The sequence below is a fragment of the Delphinus delphis genome, chromosome 5 (genome assembly GCF_949987515.2).
Source record: "Delphinus delphis chromosome 5, mDelDel1.2, whole genome shotgun sequence".
Taxonomy (NCBI): Eukaryota; Metazoa; Chordata; class Mammalia; order Artiodactyla; family Delphinidae; genus Delphinus; species Delphinus delphis.
The window spans coordinates 37817046-37833377 of NC_082687.1; the positions used below are offsets into that span (position 1 = coordinate 37817046).

Below are 16332 nucleotides of genomic sequence, written 5' to 3' on the forward strand. Positions count from 1 at the left end.
AACTAGAACAGCCCCAAAAGCTCGAGTGAGGTAACTCTTTATGTCCAGATAGGCATAACACTGTTAGAGATAACAAGGGGCAGCTCTTGTGATCTGATCACTTAAGAGTCTTAGTGTAGGGTCACCAGAGGCAACAACTGTCAGGCTCCAATGTGTCCAGTCTTCCTCTTTCACACAATCTTCTGAGCACAGTCAAATAGAACTCCAGATAACTAGGTCATCAGCTCCTCCAATAAGCTAGGACATGGGTGTTTTCAAGTTTAGACCCTTGCCTTGTACCTCATTCTATCAAGAACCTGGAAGAGGCTGAAGCTGATAAACACTTTTGTAAAGGTTTCCCTGGTGAAGAGGTGCTTGAAGTTTTTATGCCAGAATAAAAGGTAAAGGTTAACAAATGTAAAATAGATAGCTAGTGGGAAACAGCCACATAGCAGAGGGAGATCAGCTTGTGCTTTATGACCACCTAGAGGGGTGGGATAGGGAGGGTGGGAGGGAGGGAGACGCAAGAGGGAAGAGATATGGAGATATATGTATACGTATAACTGATTCACTTTGTTATAAAGCAGAAACTAACACACCATTGTAAAGCAATTATACTCCAATAAAGATGTTAAGAAACAAAAAAGGTAAAGGTTAAAAAACCTTCAAACTCCTGTAGCTACAACTCTTCTCAGAGTTTATAGTTCATTGTTAATTTATTTATGTGAAAGAGACACAAAAATAAATTCATTTTGACTCAAACACAGTTGGCATGCATTTTGCATTTTCTTTTAGGAAAAGAAATTATTGATAGAAACAATATAAGCTAACGATGAGAATTAGTTTGGTGGTCGTTCAATTAATAGTTATCTTACTATAGAAAACTTAACTTTAATCATAATTTAAACTTATTTTTGTTATGCTATTAACCATAACTTTATATTGCCTCCTAGCTGAGTTTAAAATGATGTGGACATCCAAGTGAAAATGTCCTATAAATAATTGGAATAAAAAACTAGAAGAGGGCTTCCCTGGTGGCGCAGTGGTTGAGAGTCCGCCTGCCGATGCAGGGGACACAGGTTCGTGCCCCGGTCCGGGAAGATCCCACATGCCGCAGAGTGGCTGGGCCCGTGAGCCATGGCAGCTGAGCCTGCGCATCCAGAGTCTGTGCTCCGCAACGGGAGAGGCCGCAACGGTGAGAGGCCCGCATACAGAAAAAAAAAAAAAAAATTTTCTAATAATAAAGTAAACCTTATATAACATGAACAAATAAAACTTCATTATTTTTTTCTGTTCCGATTAAATTTTGCTATAACATCCATCAGAGATCACTGATCAATCTAAAAAAAATTCAATACTTACATATTAATAAGTCTTTTGTTCCAAAATCAAGGGAGAAAAGAAACCTCTGGAACATAAGGTACTGTGTTCTACGGGCCAATAAGATAAACTAAGGGAAAAAAAGACAATTATTCAACTAAGTACAACAGAGAGAGAATTATATTTGGATTTTTTTAATAAAATGAGAAGCAAGATAGCAGAAGGTTTTTTTTAGTTTTAATGATTTTATTGAAATTTAGTGAAAATTTAAAAATAAAATTTAGAAATTTTAGAAATTTAGAAATTAAATTTAGAAAAATTAAATGAAATTTAGAGTTAAATGCTCCTTTCATCCTATGCTGGGAAACAAATTTCCATTTAAAAGAAAATTTGGTGGAAGAGTATATGTAGGAAGATGGAAGTAGCCTTTAATGAATAATACAGTGTTTACTCTGGGGAGAAAATTCTCCACATGGTCATCAAAACCGTGGGATGGTGATGATGATGATGGTGATGGCAGGGATGATGAAATACTAGGGGAGGAACGACACACATGCCTGGTTAGAAACTCATTTCTGTAGTACAGCAGTTTTGTATCATTCAGTCTACTGTTTTCCTCTCTTCAAATTAGATCCTGCCTAATACTGAGATTGTCATACTGAGTAAAGTAAGCCAGACAGAGAAAGACAAATATCATATGATATCACTTATATGTGGAATCTAAAAATAAAATGGTACAAATGAACTTATTTACAAAACAAAATAGAGTCACAGATGCAGAAAACAAATTTATGGCTACCAGGGGGTTAAGGGGGCAGGGATAAATTGGGAGATTGGGATTGATATATACACACTACTATGTATAAAAGAAATAACTAATAAGGACCTGCTGTATAACACAGGGAATTCTACTCAATATTCTGTAATGATCTATACGGGAAAAGAATCTAAAATTTAGTGAAAATTTAAAAATTTTTTTAAATTTAAAAATCAGTTGAAAGAACAAGCAAATCAATAATAAATAAGATTTGTGCCCTTTGTTTTATTGTATCTTAGGAAGGTAATAATGGCCACAAATCTGCCCTTCTATGTGATGGTTGCATGATTGCCATCAACAACCAACTCAACAGGTTCAGTATTTGCAGTCAGCAGTCAAAGAACTTGGCTTCACCACTCACTGCCATTCTGGACAATTATTTAACCCCTTCTATGCCTCAGTTTACACATCTGTAAAATGGGGATAATAATAATAGTAGTAGCCATCTCACAGAGTCTTTAAAAGGTTTACATGAAGTGAAATATATAATGCACTTAGTGTCTTGCAAATACAGTAGTACAGAGTATAGTTATTTGCCCCTACTGTTACATTCATTGAGATTTAGGCACTGTGCTTCATAAATCTCAAGCTACCTAAAAGCATCACCTGGTATTAGTCATTATAAGAACAAAAAATATAAAGCCAAATAATTACTTACTTAGCTCTGAGGGATATTTCCTGCCTGAGATGCAACTTGGTCTAAGATGATACCATTATTATACTCACTGAACTAAGGAGGCTTAACTGAACAATATATTGGTGAATGATTTATCAATAGTGAGTTGCTTTACTTGAGAAGGCCTGGAAACTAGGCACTAAGTTAATTGTCACCTGGATGTGTAGGATAACCTATAACAAACACAACAGTAGAAAAATAAGTAAACAGCTTTTACCTGGGACTTTGAAGTTCAGAATCACAGGACTGTGCTAAATGGACAACCATAGATTCTTTGGCTCTTAGTCATGTCCAGTGAGCATATCCAGGTCTGTCACACTAGGGAAATAATAAGCAGTCACCACACACAGGTTGATGTGTAACAGAGTAAGTGAATCAAAAGCAACATAGAGATGACAGAATTCTCAGTAAATGTTATGCCCTCAACACATGCTGACTGATGAGTCAATGATGACAGAGACATACCTGAATCTATCAATTAATTACTGTGAGGAGAGTGATGTCAGCATCATGGTGATTTGAGTCGTTCTTTTTTTCTCTCCTCTTTGCTTCACAACTAATCAGACAGCCACAAATGGAGGTGGGGGTTAAAGGGGGAAGAAACTGCACAACACACTAGGACACCCAAGAGATGGATATTCATCTGTCTGAAAGTGGGGGATTGGACGATGGAGGAAGTGGAGCCTGCAGCAACAGAGGCTGTGATAGCAGAGAAGGCAGTACAACTTTTCTGGCAGAGGAAGCAGAAGGTGAAGGTGGTGAGGGAGGGTTTGCCTGGCCACATGTACTACAGATGGAGGGACCAGTTTCTCTCTCAAAAGGGAGACCTGAGTGACTGGGGGAAGGGAAGGAAGAGGGAAGTATGCAGACACAGAGAGCTGATAGAAAGTGTCTCCTGCTGTCTGTCTCCTGGAGGCAACAGGACTGCCCACAATCCTCTGGGACCCTCTCACTTGAGGATTCCCCTACCAGGACATGGGTACATCCAAAGCCATAAGTGCTAAGTACATATCTCCTCACACCTCCTCCCCCGACTCTGCTGCCACCCTTAGTTTGTTTTTTTTTTATGTTCAGGCTCCCAACCTTAGTCAGCAACTATAAGAGAAACCAAAAACTTGTGCTATATCACCACCTTCTGGAAAACAAAAGGCAGATAACTATCAACCTAATGAATTACTAGAATCAAAGTAAACAAAGCCTTGCCTTAATAAGAAAGGTGTTTACTACTTCAAATGTGGTGGCAGAGGCACTTTTCATCAAACACCATAAAAAGTCACAATAATAGGTTATCACAAAAGAAGATGACAATTTTCTAGCAGTAGAATCCAAAGACATGGAATATTGTGATCTAACTGATAAGGAATTTAAAAGTGGCTATTATGAAGAAATTCAATGAGCTACAAGAAAACTCAAGAAAGGCAATCTTAGGAATAAAATTAATGAACAGAAGGAGTACTTAACCAAAGAAATTGGAATCCTAAAAAAGAACCAAACAGAAATTCTGCCACTGAAGAACTCAAAAAATGAGATGAAGAATGCATTAGGATGCATTGGAAATAAAGCAGGTCATATGGAAGAGAGAATTAGTGAGCTCAAGGATAGACATATAGAAATAGTACAGGTGGAAGAGGAGAGAGAGCTAAGATTTTTTTTTAAGTGAAGAAACCCTACGAAAACTATCTGATTCCATTAGGTAAGGCAACAGAAGAATAATCAGTATCCCAGAAGGAGAAGAGAGGAAGGGAACTGAGAGCTTATTTAAAGACATAATAGCTGAGAACTTCCCAAAGCTGGGGAAGGAACTGGATATACAAGTCCATGAGGATAATAGAACACTGTATTATCTCAAGGGAAAAAGACCTTCTCCAAGACATATTATATTAAAACTGTTAAAGGTCAGTAATAATAATAAAAAAAAAAATTTTAAAGCAGCCAGGGGAAAAAAACAGTAACTTACAAAGATACTCCCATTAGGCTATCAGAGATTTCTCAGCAAAAACTCTACAAGCCAGGAGAGAATGGAATAACATACTCAAAATATTGAAAGATAAAAACTGCCCACTAAGAATACTCTATCCAGCAGAGTTACCTTACAGATATGAAGGAGAAATAAAGGCTTTCACAGACAAACAAAAGCTGAGTGAGTTCACCAACACTAGACCAGCCTTATAAGAAATGTTAAAAGGAGCTCTTCAACTACAACTACTATAGCTACTACAACTTGATAATGAAATCACAGTATAAAAAGAGATAATTTGTGACATCAAAAATATAAAAGGGTAGTGTATATATGTCCATGCCACTCTCTCACTTTGTCACAGCTTACCCTTCCACCTCCCCATATCCTCAAGTCCATGCTCTAGTAGGTCTGTGTCTTTATTCCCGTCTTACCCCTAGGTACTTCATGACCTTTTTTTTTTTCTTAGATTCCATATATATGTGTTAGCATACAGTATTTGTTTTTCTCTTTCTTACTTCACTCTGCATATATACACTGCCAAACGTAAAATAGATAGCTAGTGGGAAGCAGCCGCATAGCACAGGGAGATCAGCTCAGTGGTTTGTGACCACCTAGAGCAGTGGGATAGGGAGGGTGGGAGGGAGGGAGATGCAAGAGGGAAGAGATATGGGAACATATGTATATGTATAACTGATTCACTTTGTTATGAAGCAGAAACTAACACACCATTGTAAAACAATTATACTCCAATAAAGATGTTAAAAAAAAAGTCAAAAAAATAAATATAAAAGGGGAAGAGCAAAAGGGTAAAACCTGTATAGATGAAAAAATATATATTGCTATCAGCAGGAAAAGTGCTATTTTATCTATGAGATGTTTTATGTAAACTTCATAGCAACCACAAAGCAAAAATCTAGAGCAGAGACATGAAACATAGAAAAGGAAAGATGGTTTTTCATCATAGAAAACCACCAACTTACAAAGGTAGACAGAAACAGAAGGAAAAAGAAAACAATGAAGAGACAAGATAACTAGAACACAAAAGATAAAATGACAGTAGTAAATCCTTACATATCAATAATCACCCTAAATATAAATAGATTGAACTCACCAATCAAAGACATCATGACTGGACAGATTAAAAAACAAACAAAAAACAAGGTCCAATTATATGCTGCCTACAGGAGACTCATTTCACCTCTAAAGAAACACACAGGTTTAAAGTGAAAAGATGAAAGAAGATATTCTCAGCAAACAGAAATAAAAAGAAGATGGGCATAGCCATGCTTATATCAGACAAAATAGACTTCAAGCCAAAAAGGCTAACAGGAGACAAGGAAGGTCATTACCTAATGATAAAGGAGTCAATACATTAAGAAGGTATAACAATCATAAATATATATGCTCCCAACACCAAGGCACTGAAATATATCAAGCAATTAGTAATAGATCTTAAGGGCAAGTAGAAAAAAATACAATAATTGTAAGGAACTTCAATACCCTACTATCAGCAATGGACAGATAATCCAGACAGAAAAGCAATGGAACCATTGGAACTGAAATACGTTTTAGAACAAATAAATATAATAGACAAATACAGAACACTCCAACAGAAGCAGAGCACACATTCTTCTCAAGTGAACTTGGAATATTCTCCAGGATAGATCATATGACAGGCCATGAAACAAATATTAGCAAATTTAAGAAAACTGGAATCATACTATCTTCTCTGACCACAGTGGTATGAAACTAGAAATCAACAAGAGGAAAATGAGATGATTTACAAATATACAGAAACTAAACAACACACTTCTAAAGAACCATTGGTTCCAAGAAGAAATCAAAAGGGAAATAAAAAATCATCTTGATACAAATGAAAATGAAAACACATCATGTCAAATATTATGGAATGCAGCAGTTCTGAGAGGAAAGTTTATAGCAATAATGCATATATTAAGAAATTAGAAAGATTTCAAATAACCTAACTTTACAACCCAAGGAACTAGAAAAAGAAGACCTAATTAAGCCCAAAGTTGGTAAAAGGAAGGAAATAATAAGAATCAAAGCAGAAATAAATGAATAAGGCTGGAAAAACAATACAAAGGATCAAAAATCTAAGAGCTAGTTATTCAAAAAGAGAAGCAGAATTGATAAACCTTTAGCTAGATTAAGAAAAAAGGAAGAAAAAGCATTTGGCAAAATACAACATTCTTTCATGATAAAAACCCTTAACAGAGTGGGTGTAGAAGGAACATAATAAAAGCCATATATGACAAACTCACAGATAACATTATACTCAATGGAGAAAAATTGAAAATGTCTCCTCTAAGATCGGGAAAAGGCAAAAATGCCCACTCTCAACCACACCCATTCAAATAATATAGTACTATCTAGAGCAGTTAGACAGGACAAAGAAATAAAGGCATCCAAATTGAAAACAAAGAACTAAAATTGTAATTTGCTGATGATATGATCCTATGATCCTATATATAGAAAAACCCAAAGAATAAGTTTTTAAACTCTGGAAGTAGTCAGCAATATCAGTAAAGTGGCATGTTACAAAATCAACAGACAAAAATCAATTTCATTCCTTAACACTAATTATGAAGCATCTGACAAAGAAATAAAGAAAACAATCTAATTTATAATAGCATCAAAAACAAATATTTAGGAAAAAATTTAACCAAGGGAGTGAAATATATGTACAATGAAAACCACTAAACTTTGCTGAAAGAAGTTGAAGAAGACACAAACAAATGTAAATGCATCCATGTTGATCTGTAAGAAGAATTAACATTGTTAAATTGGCCATGCTAGCCAAAGCAATCTACAGATTCAATGCAATCCCTAAGAAATCTTGAAGAAAAAGAACAAAGCTGGAGGTATCACTAGCCAACTAATATTCAACAAGGGAGCCAAGAATATCTAATTGGGAAAAGATAGTCTCTTTAGCTCATAATGCTGGGGAAACTGGAGAAACACATGTAGAACAATTAAATTGGACCCCTATCTCATACCACTTACAAAAATTAACTTGAAATGGATCAAAGACTTAAACATAAGACTGAACCCATAAAACTCCTAGAAGAAAATGTCAAGAAGAAGCTCATCAATATTGGTCTTGGCAATAATTTTGGGAGCATAACAACAAAAGCAGAAACAACAAAAGAAAAAAAATCAACAAATAAGATTACATCAAACTCATAAGCTTCTGCACAGCAAAAGAAACAATTAACAAAATGAAAAAACTTACATAATGGTACAATTTTGCAAACCATATATTGGTAAGTGATTGATATCCAAAAAATAGAGAACTCAGTCAACTCAATAACAAAAAAACAGACAATTCAATTTAAAAAATGGGCATAAGAACTAAATAGACACTTTTCCAAAGAGGACATCAAAGTGACCAACAGATACATGAAAAATACTCAACTTTAATTATTAGCAAAATGCAAAACCACAATGAGAAATCACCTCACACCTGTTAGAATGGCTATTATCAAGATGACAAGAGACAACAAGTGCTGATAAGGATGTGGTAAATAGGGAAATTTTATACATTGTTGATGGGAATATAAATTGGTCCAACCACTATGGAAAAAAATATGGAGTTTCCTCAAAAAAGTTAAAAATAGGTATACCATACAATCCAGCAATTCCACTTCTGAGTATATATCCAAAGCAAATGAAAATAGGATTCGAGCAGAATACACACTCCCATGTTGATGGCAGCATTATTCACAATAACCAAGATATGGAAACCCAAATGCCCATCAACAGGTCAATGGACAAAAATGATGTGAAATATACACTCAGTGGAATATTATTCAGTCATGAGAAAGAATATATCTTCCCATTTGTGACAATGTGGATGGACCTTGAGCACATTATGCTAAGTGAGATGAGTCAGACAGCAAAAGACAACTACTGTATAATATCATTTACGTGTGGAATCTAAAAAAGTTAAACGTGTAAAAAACAGAGAGTAAAAATGGTGGTTACCAGAGCATGGGATGGTGGGGGTAAGACTGATGGTGTTAAAGGTACACATGTAGCAAGTAGTAAATAAGCCATCAAGATCTATGCACAGTGTAATGAATATAGGAAATCACATTGTGCTATAATTATATAATGTGATAAATATTGCTACCTCAGCCATTATATTACAATATATAAATGTATCAAATTAAAAAAAAAACTACTGTCATAAATCCCTCCCCAGATTTCACCTCCCCTAGGTAAATTTCTCAATGAATTTCTCTATATAGAGTTATCCATGGCCACTTATCTCTATTTTTATATAAACAAAATATAAAATATGATCTAATTTACCTTCCACCTTATTTTCTACCTGACAGCGACCAATGTTGCTGGTCAATATTTGACATTCTAATACTTATAGAATATCTCACTCGCTTAATCTGTGCTAAGAAAAGAACAGAGTAGCTGCTGATTTTAGAATTTGCCCTAATTATTTTTTTCAGTTACTGTAATAGGTGAGTTAAAATGCTGTTGGATCCTTTTAATCTTTTTAATCATTTGTCCTAGTATAGGATAGGACAATAATTTCCTAACTTTCAGATTTCATAGACCTCTAAAATTTTTCCCTATAAATTTGGGAAACCAACATTTTTTCCATTTTACTTTGGAACAGTGGAACCCTTGTTAAGACAGGCACTGTCTTTAGACCAGCACTTGGGAGCCACTATTCCAGTGAATACTACTAAAACCACAACCATCCTGAGCATGTGATGAACTTGAAATCATTCCAGGAATAAGGTCTTGGTCTTACTGATACCAAGAGAAAAAATCCCAAACTGCATGTGAGCCCAGAGACCAAAATGTCTATAACTTTCTGAGCATTTGATCTCAAAAGACAGCTAACATTAACCAATTGACAAATTACAAATTCTTAGTGGTGTTCATAACTTGTACCATCCTCTCAGTAGGCCAGCCTCATCCTTCAATTCCTAGGAAGCCCCAGACATTGATAAAAGAGAAAAGTGTCTCATATGGTTTGGGAAAACAGATATTCTGGGACATTTGGAAGCCACATGCAGAGATATTTTTAAGAGACATTCAGGCATTGACTCTATTTTCCACCTGTAGTTGCTAGCTCTGAATTTGGTTAATGAACCAGAAGAACCTGATGTATTTAAACAACAAGCATATAGATTACTTTTGTCAATAATGAGATTTAAACTTAAGTAGAAAAGAGCAAGGAAGTAGCAAATTCAGCCTCTTTCCCAACCCTAGCAGGATCCCCAAAGTCCAAGAATGTCAGAAGCATAAAGAGTCCAGGGGCAAGAGGAAAATCTTACTAAAAATATTGCACTTGTTTTTGCTCTATGTAGCTACCTCATTTCCTTTAGGGTCCATATCCTTGGCAGGGATTAGAGACACAGAAGGAGATAGGGAGATAAAGAGATAGAGAGATAGAGAAGTTCTCTCCTTATCGATCCATAACCCAATCTGAACATAATACCTATTTAGCTATAAACTGATAGTTACATTTCTTGGCAAGTCACCGAATTCTGTGACCATTCTTCAAAACACATAGTATACACGGTTTTATCATTTAAGGATACAGGTGTTCAGAATGCAGGTAGACCCTTATTTCCAGCAGAAAATTTGATAATGTGGAATTACATCATCCAATTAATAGTAATCTGATCTCAACACATTTTATTAATTCCACATGTGCATAACTCCTCACCTCCACTTTAGCCTGAGGCCTAGTAAGAAGTAAAACAAACACTGGCACAGCTGAGCTCAGGTTTCTCTGCCCAGACAGTGTAATGATAGGAGCCATGTGGCTAAATTACCCTGTATCTAAATCCCCATACACTACATGGTGCATTTTGAACTGAAAATAGCCAACAAAATATAATGACCATATTCAAAGATGATAAGAAAATGTAATGTCCTTAACAAAAAGTCTCTAGTACACGCAACCATTTTAACTATTCTACTCATGAGAAAGTTTATTGTACTTGGGGTTTAAGGTTGAGCTTGTGAAATGTGAATATTTAAATCTGTGGCAGTTAAATTAAAGATTCTTGGTTTTGTGGTTCCTTTAGGAAGCATTTATTTTAAATGATCCTTTCTGAATTTTCAACATAATAGGAATTAGAAAGGTGTCATACAAAGAAATAATGGAATAGGAAGACTCTACATGGAACAAAATCTTCCATAAGAGAAACTTGCTGAGTCAAAGGAGATGAAAGGCAATGATGAACAGGAAGGAAATAGAGTTAAATAACATTGTTGAGCTATGCACCAGGTACTTAACTCGGTGCCTTTTAAGTTATTTCATTTAATCCTCAAAAATACTAATATTTGGTTATTATCATCCACATTGTCACAGATGAGGAAATGGATTCAAAGAGCTGAGGTCACTCATCCAAGTTGACAAGTTGGTAAGTGGTAGAGTGAGGTTTTGAGCCCAAACTTTTACATACTTTTTTATAATGCATACTTGGCTTATTCCAGTATACTTGGGAATTTGAGGGCTACTCACAATATCAGAAAATTCCCTCCTTTATTTTCTGCATCTCTCCAAATTGCGTTTATGGTGTACCTGAAGAACTACATTTTTGATGAACATTTCTTCATGTTTTCTCTTCCCAACCTCCAGTTTTCTCTTCCTTGTGTGAAATTCTGTAGCATTCATTTACTCCACACTTATACATCCTACATCATAAACTACCTAGTTTACTAGTTAACTTCTACACATGATTTACATTCTTCATTATTCAATTGAAGGCAGAGACCATATCTTAAAGATCTTTGGGTTCCTCTTTGTACAGAGCTGCAAAATAAATTTCTTCTATCCTACTAACTTTGAGCAATTAGTAGTTGCTGCCTAGAGTGCCATGTTGAAAAACTTGTACAGCCTGTTTCCTGTCTCAGTAAAACAAAACAAAACAATTTTTTTGACTAATTAGTGATGGTATGGTGGGTATGATTGGGAAATTAAAGGAACAGAGGGTAGAGGAGGGGCAGAAAATGATAGCACTCATGCATGTGTGTGCTGAACCTGCCATAGTACTTCAAATAGAATTTTGTACATTTTAGATTTCCATTTTCAATGAAACTAATTCAGATAATTTGGGTAAAATTTATATCAACATTACAAACCATTAATTAAAGTGATTTTTAAATTCAGGTTAAACATGCAGAGGAAATGAAGCTTTTTGATTTTGTTTTAACAAATTCCTATCCACAAATAATCTCTGTGGTTGACCCCCTAGTGAGGGCAAAAATGATTGACTCATCAATTCTGGTTAAAGCTACAGATTAAGGATTAAATTGTATTGGGTTCATTTTCTCTGGATAAAAATTCTCAGTGTCTCTAACACTCTATTCCTCCCCCTAACTTCTCTAAGGAATCTGTATGAGTAGAGAAGGGTAGAGTGTAGAGCACAGGTGTCCTTGGGAGTATTGTGGTCCCCCTGGAATTGATAGAAATAACTACATGCTAATCCTCAGATATGTGCTCCCTGCTGTCCACTGTCCTAAAGGGCTATAACCTTTGTTCACCTTGCCACTATGAGCCCTGCTGGCCTCCTTTGTTGCAGTTTAGAGTCAGTAATTCATGATTCAGTGTTTCAGCTCTAGAAGCACTCATAGGAAGCATCAGCCATCTGTTACCAACTCAATCTGGTTTTAGTCCTTGATGGCTGCAACTCCTTAGTCTAAAGCTCCACCTCCACCAGCCCAAGGCTGAGATATCCACTCCATCCTGTGCTGTTGGGATCACCTTGCCTCCTGAAATAGTCCTGATACTCAGCCCAGGATTTATAAACTTCAAAGTATCCAACCGATCAATAGTATTCCCCAATTTTAATGTGTGTAGCCTCATTTCAGAGACCCATACAAGTACGAGGTCAAGAGCCCTAACTTTCTTGAGCCCCCTAAACTTAGTGAGCCTGTGAGCTTAACCACAACCAAAGCCCCAAAAGGAAATTGGGACAAACACATCTAAGTGCTTTGGTATCTTCTTTTCTTTCCAACCTTCATCATGCAAATACCTGGACCAGCCTTGAGGGGAAAGAGCTTTCTTCTGTTTCCCTTATGTCACATCTTCCTTCTATCAGAGAAGGCCTGTCAAGAAGGAAGGAGTGTATTCTTTACACTGTTAGAGAAAACTGTGAACAGAGTCCTTCAAACTTAGTCTATGGTAAGATCCGAAAGACTAACATGTGGCATAATTTTATTTTGCATATCAGAAGGTGAATATTAACTAGGTCTTTCTCTTTGTATTCTACACCATCAGTTCCTAATATAGTCCCAGGCAATGTCTACCCCTGGGGAACTAGGGCAAAGGTCTTAAATTCAAAAAGGTGAAAGAAGAAAGCACATTAATAATTTTCAAACTACATTCTTATTATACCTCAATGTCATTAATACATAAAATAACTAGTGGTTGGTATACTCTGTTGATCAGAGGCCAAAGTCAACTGTCTGACTCCCTAAAAGGCCAAGTTGCTTCAGGAGTCTAGGGTTGAGGGCTAAACTCTAACTTCAAGCTATCATTTTATAACTGCTTATTACTAGTCATGAAAGGGAACAGACAAACTGGTATGGATAAACAGTACAAATTTTCATCATAATTCAAAATCATGATTGAAAAATGTATGCTGTCATGATGTTAATCTTTAGTTTCATCTTTATAATATTTCATTGAATCAATTGAAATGTTGATACTCTGAGCCCATAAAATAACGTGGCAGTGTTTCTCTTTCAGAGCATACTGACCTCAGTTCTTCTCTCCACTCCTAGCTTAAGCCTACTGTTAAAATTATATAAAATTGTGTTGCATACATCCAAATAGATTAAGGGTGTTCCTGGTTTTTATTCATGTACTATTTCTGAAGGTGGAAAAAAATGGTGTTCAAATAAAGCTAACTAGATTTTTAAAATATATATGAGCGAAAAACTCTTCCATTATTTTGTAAAAAAAAAAATCTGGATCTTTAAATAAATAGCCAGTTCTTAAGGGATCTCAGTCATGTTTCTAAGCCTTGTCATTTGACCAAACTGGTTTTGGATTCAGTGAACATCCAGTTGATGAATGGATGCCTATTTATGGCCTCTTTCAAATAAGAAGGCACATATCGCGTCTCAATTTGAAAAAATACCCAGTGCTTTATTCATTCATGCAGTGTTTCATTCACTCCAACCAAAGAGTGCAGGATCAGACACTGTGCTTAACTCAATTGGTTTTAAACAACAACAAAAAGTAGGGCACTGGATTTCTGCCTCTGAGCATGATAGAGTAACGGGAAATGGACTTACTCCCTCACAAGTAAACAACTAGAAAACTGGACAAAATACATTCAAAAGTGTGTTCAGACATTAGACGACAGGCAGTGTAGGATGTTGATCCCTGAAGAAAGGGAAACAAATCGGGTGGTCCCTACAACTCTCCCAGCTTTCTACCTGGAGACACTATCCAGGCCATGGTGCAGGGAGGGGGATCCTAAGCAAAACATAGACATGTCACTGAGTTAAGAAGACAGAGATCTGAGTGCAGTGAGATGGGTGCCTGGAATTTGAAGGGCAGAGTTTTAAAAGATGAAAGCACTACAGAGCTAGAGCTCCAGAAATACACACAGAGGGCTCCTCCACTCTTGCCGAATACGAAGTCATGATGCATAGTTTAGAAACCCACAAGTCAAGACAAAAAGCAACTTGGGGGCTGAGATCTGAACAAGAGCTCAGATGGGACTGGGAGATATTTGAGTTCATACTAGCCAAAGAGTAGAGTCCTTAAATACCTGGGCATTCAACAGAAACTCTGGAAGGAAAATGCCTTAGTAGTAGGTCTAAACCAGGCATCAATTAAAAGCTGTTCTAAACTCAAAAGCCAGTATTACTACGATAACAAAATCAGAAGATATTATACGAAAGGAAAACTTCAGATTATTAGTTCTCATAAACATAGATGAACATATCTTTTTAAAATATATGCAAATAAAATTATAATAATTAAAAAGGATAAAATCATAACTAAATGAGATTAATCCCATTTAGGAATGTACACGTGGGTTAATATTGGAAAATCAATGGATGTAGTTCATATTAGCAGGAAGACATATATATATATACACATATATATGTGTATATATATATATGTATATATATAAATATATATATGTATATATATATTTATATATATACATATATAATATGTATACATATATATATATATGTATATATATAAAGACAAACTACCTAACTGAAAAGCAGGCAAATATAAATGACCAGTAAGCATTTAAAAACACACTCAATATTATTTGCCTTCAGAGAAATGCAAATTTAAAAATACAATATCACTACATATTAGAATAACTAACAGTAAAAATATTGATAATGGCAAATATTGTGAAGGATGTGGAGCAACTGGAACTCTCACACATTTCTGGAAGCATAAAATGGTACAGCTAACTACCTTAGAAAATAATTTGGTGGTTTTTCACAAAATTAAACAAACACCAGATGATAAGCAATTCCACTACTAGGTATTCACTCAAGAAAAACGAAACCTTGTGCCCACACAAAGAATTATATGTGCATGTTCATAGCGGATTTATTTGTAATGGTAAACTTGAAGTAACCCAAATATCTATTAATAAGTGAATAGGTAAACATATTTTTGTATATCCATAAAATTGAATACTACCCAGCAATAAATAGGAAGAAGCTATTGATTCACACGTGGATGAATCTCAAAAATAGACCAAGTAAAAGAAGCTGGACTCAAAAGAGTATGCATCGGGCTTCCCTGGTGGCGCAGTGGTTGAGAGTCCGCCTGCCGATGCAGGCGACACGGGTTCGTGCCCCAGTCCGGGAAGATCCCACATGCCGCGGAGCAGCTGGGCCCGTGAGCCATGGCCGCTGAGCCTGCGCATCCGGAGCCTGTGCTCCGCAACTGGAGAGGCCACAGCAGTGAGAGGCCCACGTACCACACACACACACACGAAAAAAAAAAAAAAAAAGAGTATGCATCCTATGGTTCCATTTAAAGGGAATTCTAGAAAAGGTAAATTTAATCTATAGTGATTAGTCATAGTGGTTGACTAGAACTGAAAGTAGACATATAAGTGAAAAGATACATGAAAGAATGCCTTGAGGTGAGGTAAATTTTCTCTAGGTTGATTTTGGTGGTGCTTACACAAGCATATGCATTTTTCAACTCATCTAACCATGAACTTAAAATTAGTGAATTTTATTGTGTATGTAAATTATATCTTGAAAAAGTTGATTAAAAATTTTTCAGGGGAAAAAGTAATTCACTAATTACCTTTTCTTTTGCATTTTTTTCTGAGTCGTATTGTGCATTCATATCATCAGATATTTGCTCAACCTTGAATATGATACCCTGATAGTCTATAATTAACAGAAATCTACGTATAGCACTACTATTCCTTTAAATCATTGTCCTGTGAACTCTAGATAGTCAGGTGATATCTTCTAATAGGATCACCAGCTTCTCGATTGCTTTGGAACTGCCTTAAAATGATGACATAAGCATCATCAAATAAGAGCCATTGGCAGATCAGAAAAAGACTT

At 35.8% G+C, this 16332-nt stretch overlaps 1 protein-coding gene across 2 annotated transcripts in view; it reads right to left on the reverse strand.

Moving 5' to 3' along the window:
- The window catches only part of ARHGAP24 (Rho GTPase activating protein 24), a 767082-nt gene that overhangs the window by 611623 nt on the left and 139127 nt on the right, over positions 1-16332 (reverse strand). Inside the window, exon 1 of one of the 2 annotated variants that reach the window (XM_060012216.1) lies at positions 12789-14673. The exons of the other annotated variant lie outside the window; for it this stretch is intronic. The gene's annotated coding sequence lies outside the window, so the exon portion shown is untranslated. Of the gene's footprint in view, positions 1-12788; positions 14674-16332 lie in introns of those variants that run through there. 2 annotated transcript variants of the gene reach the window in all.